General features: G+C 43.8%; 1 protein-coding gene across 1 annotated transcript in view; it reads right to left on the bottom strand.

Moving 5' to 3' along the window:
• HASPIN (histone H3 associated protein kinase) overlaps window positions 1–7,959 on the bottom strand; it is a 107,603-nt gene extending 99,644 nt beyond the window's left edge. The window contains exon 1 of the mRNA XM_063450877.1: window positions 7,929–7,959. The gene's annotated coding sequence lies outside the window, so the exon portion shown is untranslated. The remainder of the gene's footprint in view (window positions 1–7,928) is intronic.
• Between the last annotated feature and the right edge of the window lie 5,075 nt (window positions 7,960–13,034).

Genomic DNA, 13,034 nt, shown 5'->3' with positions numbered 1-13,034 from the left:
GAGTTTGGTGGGGACACTTTTGGTGTACCGTCTATTTTGGCGGGGTTTCTGTGCCTGGGAGACAAAGGGACTAGAGCCTTTTCCTGCGCCTTGGCTCCCAGGCACAGGGGATCCTGGGATGGAGACCAGTATCGTTTTGTGTGGAAAACCATCTGCATGGGTGGTGGGTTTTCTGTACCTGTGAGAAAGAGACTAGAGCCTTTTTTTCCCCCGTGCCTTGGCTCCCAGGTACAGAGGATCTGGGGATGAAAACCCCTGTCTGTTTGTGTGGAAGACCCCTTGCATGGGGTTATGCATAAAAGCAGTGTGTGACACAATAAAATTGTGTTGTCCAGAACTGTGTGTTGTTCAGTTACTGGGGGAATGAAGGTCTGCTTAGTTTAATGGTTCCAGAGTGGCTAAAAGAAGGAATTAGCGGAGGTAACCCGTGGTCCGCTACAGTAGCCATGGAATGAGAATTATCCCCATTTTGACATACCATTTGCAAACGTAGACAACCCAGGGTATTCAAAATAGGGTATGTTGAGTCTTTGTTAGTAGAGACTTAGTCACAAACCCTGGTGTTCAGATTTGTTTTTTGCATATTCCACAAAAATAATAAAAAATAAACTTCAGCTTCAGGGATAACATCATTGTCATTATACATTTTACGTTTTAAAAGACTACCTATATGGTGGGTTTAGCATTATAGGATCAGGAATACGTTTGTGTTCCTGACCCTATAGTAATCCTTTAAGGATTCCTACAGACTGCCTCTAGTGGTGCCATTAAAGCATTAAACTTATTATGCTTTATTTTAGGATGTAAATCAGATCAATACCATTACAGGGGGAAGGGATGGCATTTTATTAAAAGGGGGGAGCAGGAATGGTATATTATTATTAGGGGTAGCAGGGATGGATTATTATTATTAATAGGGGGGAAGGGATGGTAAATTAATAATGGGGGCAGTGATGGTATATTATTAGTAGGGGGCAGGGATGGTAAATAATTAGGGGGCAGGGATGGTATATTATTAGGGGTAGCAGGGATGGATTATTATTATTAATAGGGGGGAAGGGATGGTAAATTAATAATGGGGGGCAGTGATGGTATATTATTAGTAGGGGGCAGGGATGGTAAATAATTAGGGAGCAGGGATGGATTATTAATAGAGGGGGAAGGGATTGTATATTATTAATGGGGGGCAGGGATGGTAGTTTATTAGTAGGGGGCAGGGATTGATTATTATTAATATGGTGGCGGGGATGTGATATTATAAATAGGGGACAGGGATGGTATATTAGTAGGTGGGCAGGGATGGGATATTATTAGGAGGGGGCAGGGATTGCTTATTATTATTATTAAAGGGTGGGCAGGGATGGTATATTATTAATGGGGGCAGGGATGGTAGTTTATTAATAGGGGGGCAGGGATGGTATACTATTAATAGGGGGCAGGGCAGGGATATTATAATAGGGGGGCAGGGATGTGATATTATAAATAGGGGACAGGGATGGTATATTAGTAGGTGGGCAAGGATGGATTATTATTAATGAGGGGGGCAGTGATGGTATATTATTAATAGGGGGCAGTGATGGTATAGTATTAATAGGGGGGCAGTGATGGTATATTATTAGTAGGAGGCCAGTGATGGTATAGTATTAATAGGGGGCAGTGATGATATAGTATTAGTAGGTGGGCAAGGATGGTTTATTATTAATAGGGGGCAGTGATGGTATATTATTAATAGGGGGCAGTGATGGTATATTATTAATGGAGGCCAGTGATGATATAGTATTAGTAGGTGGGCAAGGATGGATTATTATTAATGAGGGGAGCCGTGATGGTATATTATTAATAGGGGGGCAGTGATGGTATAGTATTAGTAGGTGGGCAGGGATGGTTTATTATTAATGGGGGGCAGTGATGGTATATTATTAATAGGGGGCAGTGATGGTATAGTATTAGTAGGTGGGCAAGGATGGATTATTATTAATGGGGGGCAGGGATGGTATATTATTAATAGGGGGGCAGGGATGGTATATTATTAATAGGGGGGCAGGGATGGTATAGTTTTAGTAGGTGGGCAAGGATGGATTATTATTAATGGGGGGCAGGGATGATATATTATTAATAGGGGGCAGTGATGGTATAGTATTAGTAGGTGGGCAAGGATGGATTATTATTAATGGGGGGCAGGGATGGTATATTATTAATAGGGGGCAGTGATGGTATAGTATTAGTAGGAGGCCAGTGTTGGTATAGTATTAATAGGGGGCAGTGATGGTATAGTATTAGTAGGTGGGCAAGGATGGATTATTATTAATGAGGGGAGCAGTGATGGTATAGCAATAATAGGGGGGCAGTGATGGTATAGTATTAATAGGGGGGCAGTGATGGTATAGTATTAATAGGGGGGCAGTGATGGTATATTATTAATAGGGGGCAGTGATGGTATAGTATTAGTAGGAGGCCAGTGTTGGTATAGTATTAATAGGGGGCAGTGATGGTATAGTATTAGTAGGTGGGCAAGGATGGATTATTATTAATGAGGGGAGCAGTGATGGTATAGTATTAATAGGGGGGCAGTGATGGTATAGTATTAATAGGGGGCAGTGATGGTATATTATTAGTAGGTGGGCAGGGATGGATTATTATTAATGGGGGCAGTGATGGTATAGTATTAGTAGGAGGCCAGTGATGATATAGTATTAATAGGGGGGCAGTGATGGTATAGTATTAGTAGGTGGGCAAGGATGGATTATTATTAATGAGGGGAGCCGTGATGGTATATTATTAATAGGGGGGCAGTGATGGTATAGTATTAGTAGGTGGGCAAGGATGGATTATTATTAATGAGGGGGGCCGTGATGGTATATTATTAATAGGGGGGTAGTGATGGTATATTATTAATAGGGGGCAGTGATGGTATATTATTAATAGGGGGCAGTGATGGTATAGTATTAGTAGGAGGCCAGTGTTGGTATAGTATTAATAGGGGGCAGTGATGGTATAGTATTAGTAGGTGGGCAAGGATGGATTATTATTAATGGGGGGCAGGGATGGTATATTATTAATAGAGGGGCAGTGATGGTATAGTATTAATAGGGGGGCAGTGATGGTATAGTATTAGTAGGTGGGCAAGGATGGATTATTATTAATGGGGGGCAGGGATGTGATATTATAAATAGGGGACAGGGATGGTATATTAGTAGGTGGGCAGGGATGGGATATTATTAGGAGGGGGCAGGGATTGCTTATTATTATTAAAGGACCACTCTAGGCACCCAGACCACTTCAGCTTAATGAAGTGGTCTGGGTGCCAGGTCCAGCTAGCTTTTACCCTTTTTATTATAAACATAGCAGTTTCAGAGAAACTGCTATGTTTATTCTGAGGGTTAAGCCAGCCTCCAGAGCCTCTAGTGGCTGTCTCACTGACAGCCGCTAGAGGCGCTTGCGTGCTTCTCACTGTGAAAATCACAGTGAGAGCACGCAAGCGTCCATAGGAAAGCATTATGAATGCTTTCCAATGCGACCGGCTGAATGCGAGTGCGGCTCCTGCCGCGCATGCGCATTCAGCCGATGGCGTCACGAGGAAGAAGAGGAGGAGGAGTAGAGCTCCCCGCCCGGCGCTGGAGAAAGAGGTAAGTTTAACCCCTTCCTCCCCCCAGAGCCCGGCGGGAGTGGGTCTCTGAGGGTGGGGGCACCCTCAGGGCACTCTAGTGCCAGGAAAACGAATATGTTTTCCTGGCACTAGAGTGGTCCTTTAATGGGGGGCAGTGATGGTATATTATTAATAGGGGGGCAGTGATGGTATAGTATTAGTAGGTGGGCAAGGATGGATTATTATTAATGAGGGGGGCCGTGATGGTATATTATTAATAGGGGGGTAGTGATGGTATAGTATTAATAGGGGGCAGTGATGGTATAGTATTGGTAGGTGGGCAAGGATGGATTATTATTAATGAGGGGGGCCGTGATGGTATATTATTAATAGGGGGGTAGTGATGGTATAGTATTAATAGGGGGCAGTGATGGTATAGTATTAGTAGGTGGGCAAGGATGGATTATTATTAATGAGGGGGGCCGTGATGGTATATTATTAATAGGGGGCAGTGATGGTATAGTATTAATAGGGGGCAGTGATGGTATATTATTAGTAGGTGGGCAGGGATGGATTATTATTAATGGGGGGCAGTGATGGTATATTATTAGTAGGAGGCCAGTGATGGTATAGTATTAGTAGGTGGGCAAGGATGGATTATTATTAATGAGGGGGGCCGTGATGGCATATTATTAATAGGGGGCAGTGATGGTATAGTATTAGTAGGAGGCCAGTGTTGGTATAGTATTAATAGGGGGCAGTGATGGTATAGTATTAGTAGGTGGGCAAGGATGGATTATTATTAATGGGGGGCAGGGATGGTATATTATTAATAGGGGGGCAGTGATGGTATAGTATTAGTAGGTGGGCAAGGATGGATTATTATTAATGGGGGGCAGGGATGGTATATTATTAATAGGGGGCAGTGATGGTATAGTATTAATAGGGGGCAGTGATGGTATAGTATTAGTAGGTGGGCAAGGATGGATTATTATTAATGGGGGGCAGGGATGTGATATTATAAATAGGGGACAGGGATGGTATATTAGTAGGTGGGCAGGGATGGGATATTATTAGGAGGGGGCAGGGATTGCTTATTATTATTAATGGGGGGCAGGGATGGTATATTATTAATAGGGGGGCAGTGATGGTATAGTATTAATAGGGGGGCAGTGATGGTATATTATTAGTAGGTGGGCAGGGATGGATTATTATTAATGGGGGACAGTGATGGTATATTATTAGTAGGAGGCCAGTGATGATATAGTATTAATAGGGGCGCAGTGATGGTATAGTATTAGTAGGTGGGCAAGGATGGATTATTATTAATGAGGGGGGCCGTGATGGCATATTATTAATAGGGGGCAGTGATGGTATAGTATTAGTAGGAGGCCAGTGTTGGTATAGTATTAATAGGGGGCAGTGATGGTATAGTATTAGTAGGTGGGCATGGATGGATTATTATTAATGGGGGGCAGGGATGGTATATTATTAATAGGGGGGCAGTGATGGTATAGTATTAGTAGGTGGGCAAGGATGGATTATTAATGGAGGGCAGGGATTGGATATTATTAATAGGGGGCAGGGATGGTATATTATTAATGGGGACAAGGATGGATTATTATTATTAATAGGGGGGCAGGGATGTATTATTATTAATGGGGGATGGTATATTATTAATAGAGGGCAGCATATTATAATAGGGGGAGGGGGCAGGGATGGGATATTATAATAGGGGGAGGAGGGAGGGGATATTAATGGGGGGAGGGGGATGGTATATTATTAATGGGGGGAAGGGGGATGGATTATTATTAATGTGGGGAGGGTATATTATTAATGGGGGGATGGGTTATTATTAATGGGGGGAGGGGGGTGGATTATTATTAATGTGGGGAGGGTATATTATTAATGGGGGGATGGGTTATTATTAATGGGGGGAGGGGGTGGATTATTATTAATGTGGGGAGGGTATGTTATTAATGGGGGGATGGGTTATTATTAATGGGGGAGGGGGGTGGGTTATTATTAATGGGGGGAGGGTATATTATTAATGGGGGAGGGAGATGGTATATTATTAATGGGGGAGGGGGATGGTTTATTATTAATGGGGGGATTATTAATAATGGGGGGAGGGTATATTATTGAGGGGGGGTGGTATATTATTAATGGGGGGGAGGGTATATTATTAATGGGGGGATGGTATATTATTAATGGGGGGATGGTATATTATTAATGGGGGGAGGGGGATGGTTTATTATTAATGGGGGAGGGGGATGGGTTATTATTAATGGGGGGATTATTATTAATGGGGGGAGGGGGGGAAAGATTATTATTAATGGGGGGAGGGTATATTATTAATGGGGGGATGGTATATTATTAATGGGGGATGGTATATTATTAATGGGGGAGGGTATATTATTAATGGGGAGGGGGATGGGTTATTATTAATGGGGGGAGGGTATATTATTAATGGGGGAGGGTATATTATTAATGGGGGGATGGTATATTATTAATGGGGGAGGGGGGTGGGTTATTATTAATGGGGGGGATTATTATTAATGGGGGGAGGGTATATTATTAATGGGGGAGGGTGTATTATTAATGGGGGAAGGGGAGGGGTTATTATTAATGGGGGATTATTATTAATGGGGGGAGGGTATATTATTAATGGGGGGATGGTATATTATTAATGGGGGAAGGTATATTTTTAATGGGGGAGGGGGGTGGGCTATTATTAATGGGGGGGATTATTATTAATGGGGGGAGGGTATATTATTAATGGGGGGATGGTATATTATTAATGGGGGAGGGGGATGGGTTATTATTAATGGGGGGGATTATTATTAATGGGGGGAGGGTATATTATTAATGGGGGAGGGTATATTATTAATGGGGGGAGGGTATATTATTAATGGGGGAGGGGGATGGGTTATTATTAATGGGGGGATTATTATTAATGGGGGGGAGTGTATATTATTAATGGGGGAGGGGGGAGGGTATATTATTAATGGGGGGAGGGGATGGGTTATTATTAATGGGGGGGATTATTATTAATGGGGGAGGGGGGATGGTATATTATTAATGGGGGTGGGGGGAGGGTATATTATTGAGGGGAGGTCAGGGATGGTATATTATTAATGGGTGGAGGGTATATTATTAATGGGTGGAGGGTATATTATTAATGGGGGGGAGGGTATATTATTAATGGGGGAGGGGGTGGGTTATTATTAATGGGGGGAGGGGGTTAGGGTATATTATTAATGGGGGAGGGTATATTATTAATGGGGGGAGGGTATATTATTAATGGGGGAGGGGGTGGGTTATTATTAATGGGGGGATTATTATTAATGGGGGGAGTGTATATTATTAATGGGGGAGGGGGGAGGGTATATTATTAATGGGGGGAGGGGATGGGTTATTATTAATGGGGGGGATTATTATTAATGGGGGAGGGGGGATGGTATATTATTAATGGGGGTGGGGGGATGGTATATTATTAATGGGGGGAGGGTATATTATTAATGGGGGAGGGGGATGGGTTATTATTAATGGGGGGATTATTATTAATGGGGGGGAGTGTATATTATTAATGGGGAGGGTATATTATTAATGGGGGGGAGGGGATGGGTTATTATTAATGGGGGGGATTATTATTAATGGGGGAGGGGGGATGGTATATTATTAATGGGGGTGGGGGGATGGTATATTATTAATGGGGGGAGGGTATATTATTAATGGGGGGAGGGTATATTATTAATGGGGGAGGGGGTGGGTTATTATTAATGGGGGGATTATTATTAATGGGGGGGAGTGTATATTATTAATGGGGGAGGGTATATTATTAATGGGGGGAGGGGATGGGTTATTATTAATGGGGGGGATTATTATTAATGGGGGAGGGGGGATGGTATATTATTAATGGGGGAGGGTATATTATTAATGGGGGGAGGGTATATTATTAATGGGGGGGAGGGTGGGTTATTAATGGGGGGAGGGGGTTAGGGTATATTATTAATGGGGGGAGGGTATATTATTAATGGGGGAGGGGGTGGGTTATTAATGGGGGGAGGGGGTTAGGGTATATTATTAATGGGGGGAGGGTATATTATTAATGGGGGAGGGGGTGGGTTATTAATGGGGGGAGGGGGTTAGGGTATATTATTAATGGGGGGAGGGTATATTATTAATGGGGGAGGGGGATGGGTTATTATTAATGGGGGGAGGGGGTTAGGGTATATTATTAATGGGGGGGGTATATTACTGAGGAGGGGGGTCAGGGATGGTATGGAATATTAGCAGTTCGTTACCGGTCGGTTAATTCCCGATTATTTTGCTTTCTCACCTCGGGCTCCGCTTCACTTCCCGCAGACAAATTCCGTTTCCGTTTGTTTCAAACTTTCCGCCCATCACGTGACCGTGACGCAGCCGGTGGGGGCCGAGTCACGGCGGCCATGTTTGTTGTGGGCAGAGTCTGTCTGGGATTGGAGTGGGAGTGTCTCTCCTTCTTCTCATAACCCAATATCCTCACATTAATTAACCCCCATTACCTCCTATAGACTCTCTATATATACCCACCTACCTTCTATACAAATATATATATACCCACCTACCTCCTATAGACTCTCTATATATACCCACCTACCTCCTATACAAATATATATATATAGCCACCTACCTCCTATAGACTATCTCTATATATACCCACCTACCTCCTATACAAATATATATATACCCACCTACCTCCAATACAAATATATATATTTACCACCTACCTCCTATAGACTATCTCTATATATACCCACCTACCTCTAATACAAATTTATATATAGCCACCTACCTCCTATAGACTATCTCTATATATACCCACCTACCTCCTATACAAATATATATATATACCCACCTACCTCCAATACAAATATCTATATATACCCACCTACCTCCTATACAAATATATATATACCCACCTACCTCCAATACAAATATATATATTTACCACCTACCTCCTATAGACTATCTCTATATATACCCACCTACCTCTAATACAAATATATATAAAGCCACCTACCTCCTATAGACTATCTCTATATATACCCACCTACCTCCTATACAAATATATATATACCCACCTACCTCCAATACAAATATATATATTTACCACCTACCTCCTATAGACTATCTCTATATATACCCACCTACCTCTAATACAAATATATATATAGCCACCTACCTCCTATAGACTATCTCTATATATACCCACCTACCTCCTATACAAATATATATATACCCACCTACCTCCAATACAAATATATATATTTACCACCTACCTCCTATAGACTATCTCTATATATACCCACCTACCTCTAATACAAATATATATATAGCCACCTACCTCCTATAGACTCTCTATATATACCCACCTACCTCCTATACAAATATATATATACCCACCTACCTCCAATACAAATATATATATTTACCACCTACCTCCTATAGACTATCTCTATATATACCCACCTACCTCTAATACAAATATATATATAGCCACCTACCTCCTATAGACTATCTCTATATATACCCACCTACCTCCTATACAAATATATATATATATACCCACCTACCTCCTGTAGACTATATCTATATGTGGTGGAATCTCGGTAAAAATAAATTTAGTAGGCCGAGATTACCACGTGGCATGTGTACGTGCATATGCTGACGTATCGATCAGTTGGTTGCACGAGGCAAGATACGATCAGTAGTGTACGGAGCATGTGCAAGAATACAGGATGTAGTATTCCCCTCCTCCATTGTGCTGGACAAGCCATGCGGTCAAGCAGGAAGTTAATTCTTATTTGTGTTGATTGGTCAAGAGAATGTGCGGGTGGAGCTTAATATGGGAGGAGTTATGTGCCTATATAAGGAGCCTGCACTATTGTCCGGGGCTCAGAACTTGCTGTATTTTGGTGACATTAGTCCCTCTGAGTCCCGATCGGTGATCCAATAAAGAATCTCTTCCTTCCTGAAGAAACCTGTGTCCATCTCTCTGTGCTTCGCTTCCGTCAGTTTCTCCGGTATCATTTGGTGCATTGGCCGGGAAGCTCATCGTTCAACGGTAGCTGAGAGGCAGAGGCGTGAGACGGTCTATCTTTGCCCACGTTCTCTACGGCTGCACCCCTGAACTTCTGCGTGGACCTCCCTTCGTCTCGGCGCCACTGGTCTGTTGTCCAGGAGATCATCGGCCTCTACGTAAGAAGTGCTGGGGTGTCCCCGTCGATGAGTGTGAACTCAGGTTCAGGAACGAGGAGGTAAGACAACTGCTGTTTTAGACGGCAGACCCACTAGGGGTATACCGATTGTGCGGTAGGCCCATCAGGGGTTTGAATTGTGTATGGAATCTGCCCCCTCTGTCGGAGGGAAGGAGCGAAGGCGCACCGCTCGATCGAACGCTCTTTAGTCAGACCGTTTGATTTTGTTAGTCAGGCGGGGCTCTGGTGTAAATAGCCCTAGCCGGACACCGGTGTCTTGTCTAGACTAGCGTTCTAGGGTGTATATTTTGTTCGCTAGGTCGGAGGGACCGGGAGACTAAGCGGCGTCTGTGTAAATTCGGTTCGCTAGCTCTCAACCTATCTTGGCTAAGTGGGAAGGCGTGTAAATTTGGAACCCACTAGATTTTTGATAGTAATCGACTAAGAGGCGTCTGTGTAAATTCGGTCCTCTAGCTCGCTATATGTGGTGCTTGGGCAGTGTGGCTAACCAAAACGTATGTAGATAGTTTTTGGTAGTCCATTCAAGGTACTGGCCAATAGTTTAGTTGGGAATTGTAAATGTGATAAAGATTGTTTAGTAAAGTGTATATCTTGTTAGATAGCGCGAGCTCAGCCGTCTAGCGAGAGTGTTAATAGTGTGTTGCTGTATTATAGTGCACGGTACCATAACCCTGTATATTTACTGACACTGTATATAAGTACTAATCATTGTCGTCCATTGCATGTTTAACACCATAACCACTAATAATTGTATTGTGACCTTAAATTGTGCTTTGACCTATGCTAACCGTACTGTAACCGCTATTTGTAAAAGACGATGTTACTGGGGTGTGTTATAGACGGGTAATTCGTATATAGAGAATTATAGCGTGGGTGACTGTATAGTTTCGCCAAAGGGCATAATATTGATTATCTAGTGACTGGTGTAACAGCTGTGTGTGTACGGGAATTCCCTGAGTGTTTATTGTGTTATTGTGTACGCTTCACTTGGTAACTGTACCACGTGGTGCTGTTGCCAGAGGAAACGGGTGTGATTGTTGAATAGTACGCGTGCATAGTATTCGTTGTCAACGACGTTCCATTGATAAGTATGGGCGCGTCGCAGTCAACGATTCCGGATCCCTTAGGTTGTATGGTGAAGAATTTTAAAAAGGGATTCAAAACTTGTGATTTTGGGGTTAAAATGTCTCCTGTACGTTTGGTCACTTTGTGTACTAGGGAGTGGCCTACTTTGGTTGCGGCATGGCCGCCACGTGGCAGTTTGGATCCAACTCTGGTACAGCGCTTACACGTGGCTGTATCGGGTAGGCCTGAACTTTACGGGCAGTTTCCTTATATTGATTGTTGGAGACAGGCCGTAAATGACTCGCCAAAATGGATTCAGACATGCCACGAGGAGCAATGTCGCCTCATGGTGGCTAGGACTTGTTTGTCCACTAGGACTGGTGTTAGGCCCATTTTGGACACGCCCCCTGAGTCCGAGATCCCTTTGCCGCCCCCTTACTTTCCGTTAAGAGGAAGTGACGCAAATGCAGGAAGTCCTGCACCCCTTCCCTCATTGCCCTCATCCACTTCCGCTTCCTCCTCCAGTACAGAATCCACCCCCTCTCGTACTAAATCTCCCCTTCCGGAACCAGAGCCAACCCCCATTAGATCCGAATATCCTGATTTGGCGCCACTTCAGACTTCCGGTCAAGCTTCTTCTAGCTCGGCTCGAAGTGTTTTATTTACTACCTTTTCCCAAAACCAAGCTCCCACATCCTCATGTTTTATTACCCCCCGACCGGAACCTCTAACTGACGCCCCTCCACGTAGCCCCATACTAACCCGACAACTGACTGGTACCCAACAATTAAAACATTATCAGATGCCTCTTCGTCTGAATCCCGGGTCAGCCTATATCGATGCCGCAGGTCAAATGGCACATGCTGACCCAGTCTTCGTATATGTCCCGTTCACGACAACCGATCTCTTGAATTGGAAGACCCACAATTCCTCGTATACTGAGAAACCACAAGCTATGACTGATCTGTTCACCTCAATAGTACAGACACATAACCCGACATGGGCTGATTGCCAGCAGTTATTAATGACTTTGTTTAACAATGAGGAAAGGACAAGAATGAATCAAGCGGCCATTAAAGCGCTAGAGGATAAAGCCCGTACTTTGAATCAAGCCAATCCATCAGCATGGGCCGCAACACATTATCCTAACACCGATCCCGACTGGAATGTAAATGGTGCTGATATGGTTCAATTCAGAGCCTATAGAGACGCTATAATTGCTGGCATGAAAGCCGGAGGAAAGAAAGCCATTAATATGTCGAAGACAGTTGAGGTGATTCAGAAAAGTGATGAAGCGCCCAGTGTCTTTTATGACCGATTATTGGAGGCATACCGCTTGTATACCCCCTTTAATCCGGAAGACGCAGATAATTCCCGAATGGTGAACTCCGCCTTTGTCAGCCAAGCTTACGGAGACATTAAGCGCAAGCTACAGAGGTTAGAAGGGTTTGCAGGTATGTCCATCACCCAACTAATGGAGGTAGCGAATAAAGTATATATGAATAGGGAAACAGAAAGTAAGAAAGAGGAAGAGCGCAAGATACGTAGAAAGGCAGACATGCTAGCGGTAGCGATCGCAGGCGTAGATAGACGGGGCCCAGATAGAGGCAATAGTAAGTGGAATGAGGAACCTCTAAGTAGAAATCAGTGCGCATACTGTAGGGAAGAAGGGCATTGGAGAAATGAGTGTCCTCGAAGAGAACAGTGTGAGAGAGACAGACCTAGGACAGGTTATGGAAACTTTAGAGGCAGAGCGAGAGGTAGAGGAGGCCCCGGAGGGAGTAATGGTAATAGAGGGAGCAATGGGAACAGAGGAAGTGTTAGGGAAGATAGGTATTTCCCAGCAGCGCAAAGGTCCCGCGATAGAGAAGGTAGGGACTTTGTAGGATTGGCTGACACGGTCATGGAGGACTATTGATACCGACCGGGCTCCATCCCCCTTGGTTGAGCGGAGCCTATGGTCGATGTATCAATAGGGGGAAAAAGGAGTGCGTTCATGATCGACACTGGTGCTGAACATTCAGTGGTGACTAATCTAGTTGCTCCTCCATCTGGAAGGACTATTACTGTAATAGGAGCAACTGGAAGAAGTGCTGAAAAACCGGTTCTTAAAAGTCGAC

Source organism: Pelobates fuscus, chromosome 4, assembly GCF_036172605.1.
Source record: "Pelobates fuscus isolate aPelFus1 chromosome 4, aPelFus1.pri, whole genome shotgun sequence".
Taxonomy (NCBI): domain Eukaryota; kingdom Metazoa; phylum Chordata; class Amphibia; order Anura; family Pelobatidae; genus Pelobates; species Pelobates fuscus.
Note: the sequence above shows the minus strand (reverse complement) of the source record. Positions and strands in the feature narration are given on the sequence as shown.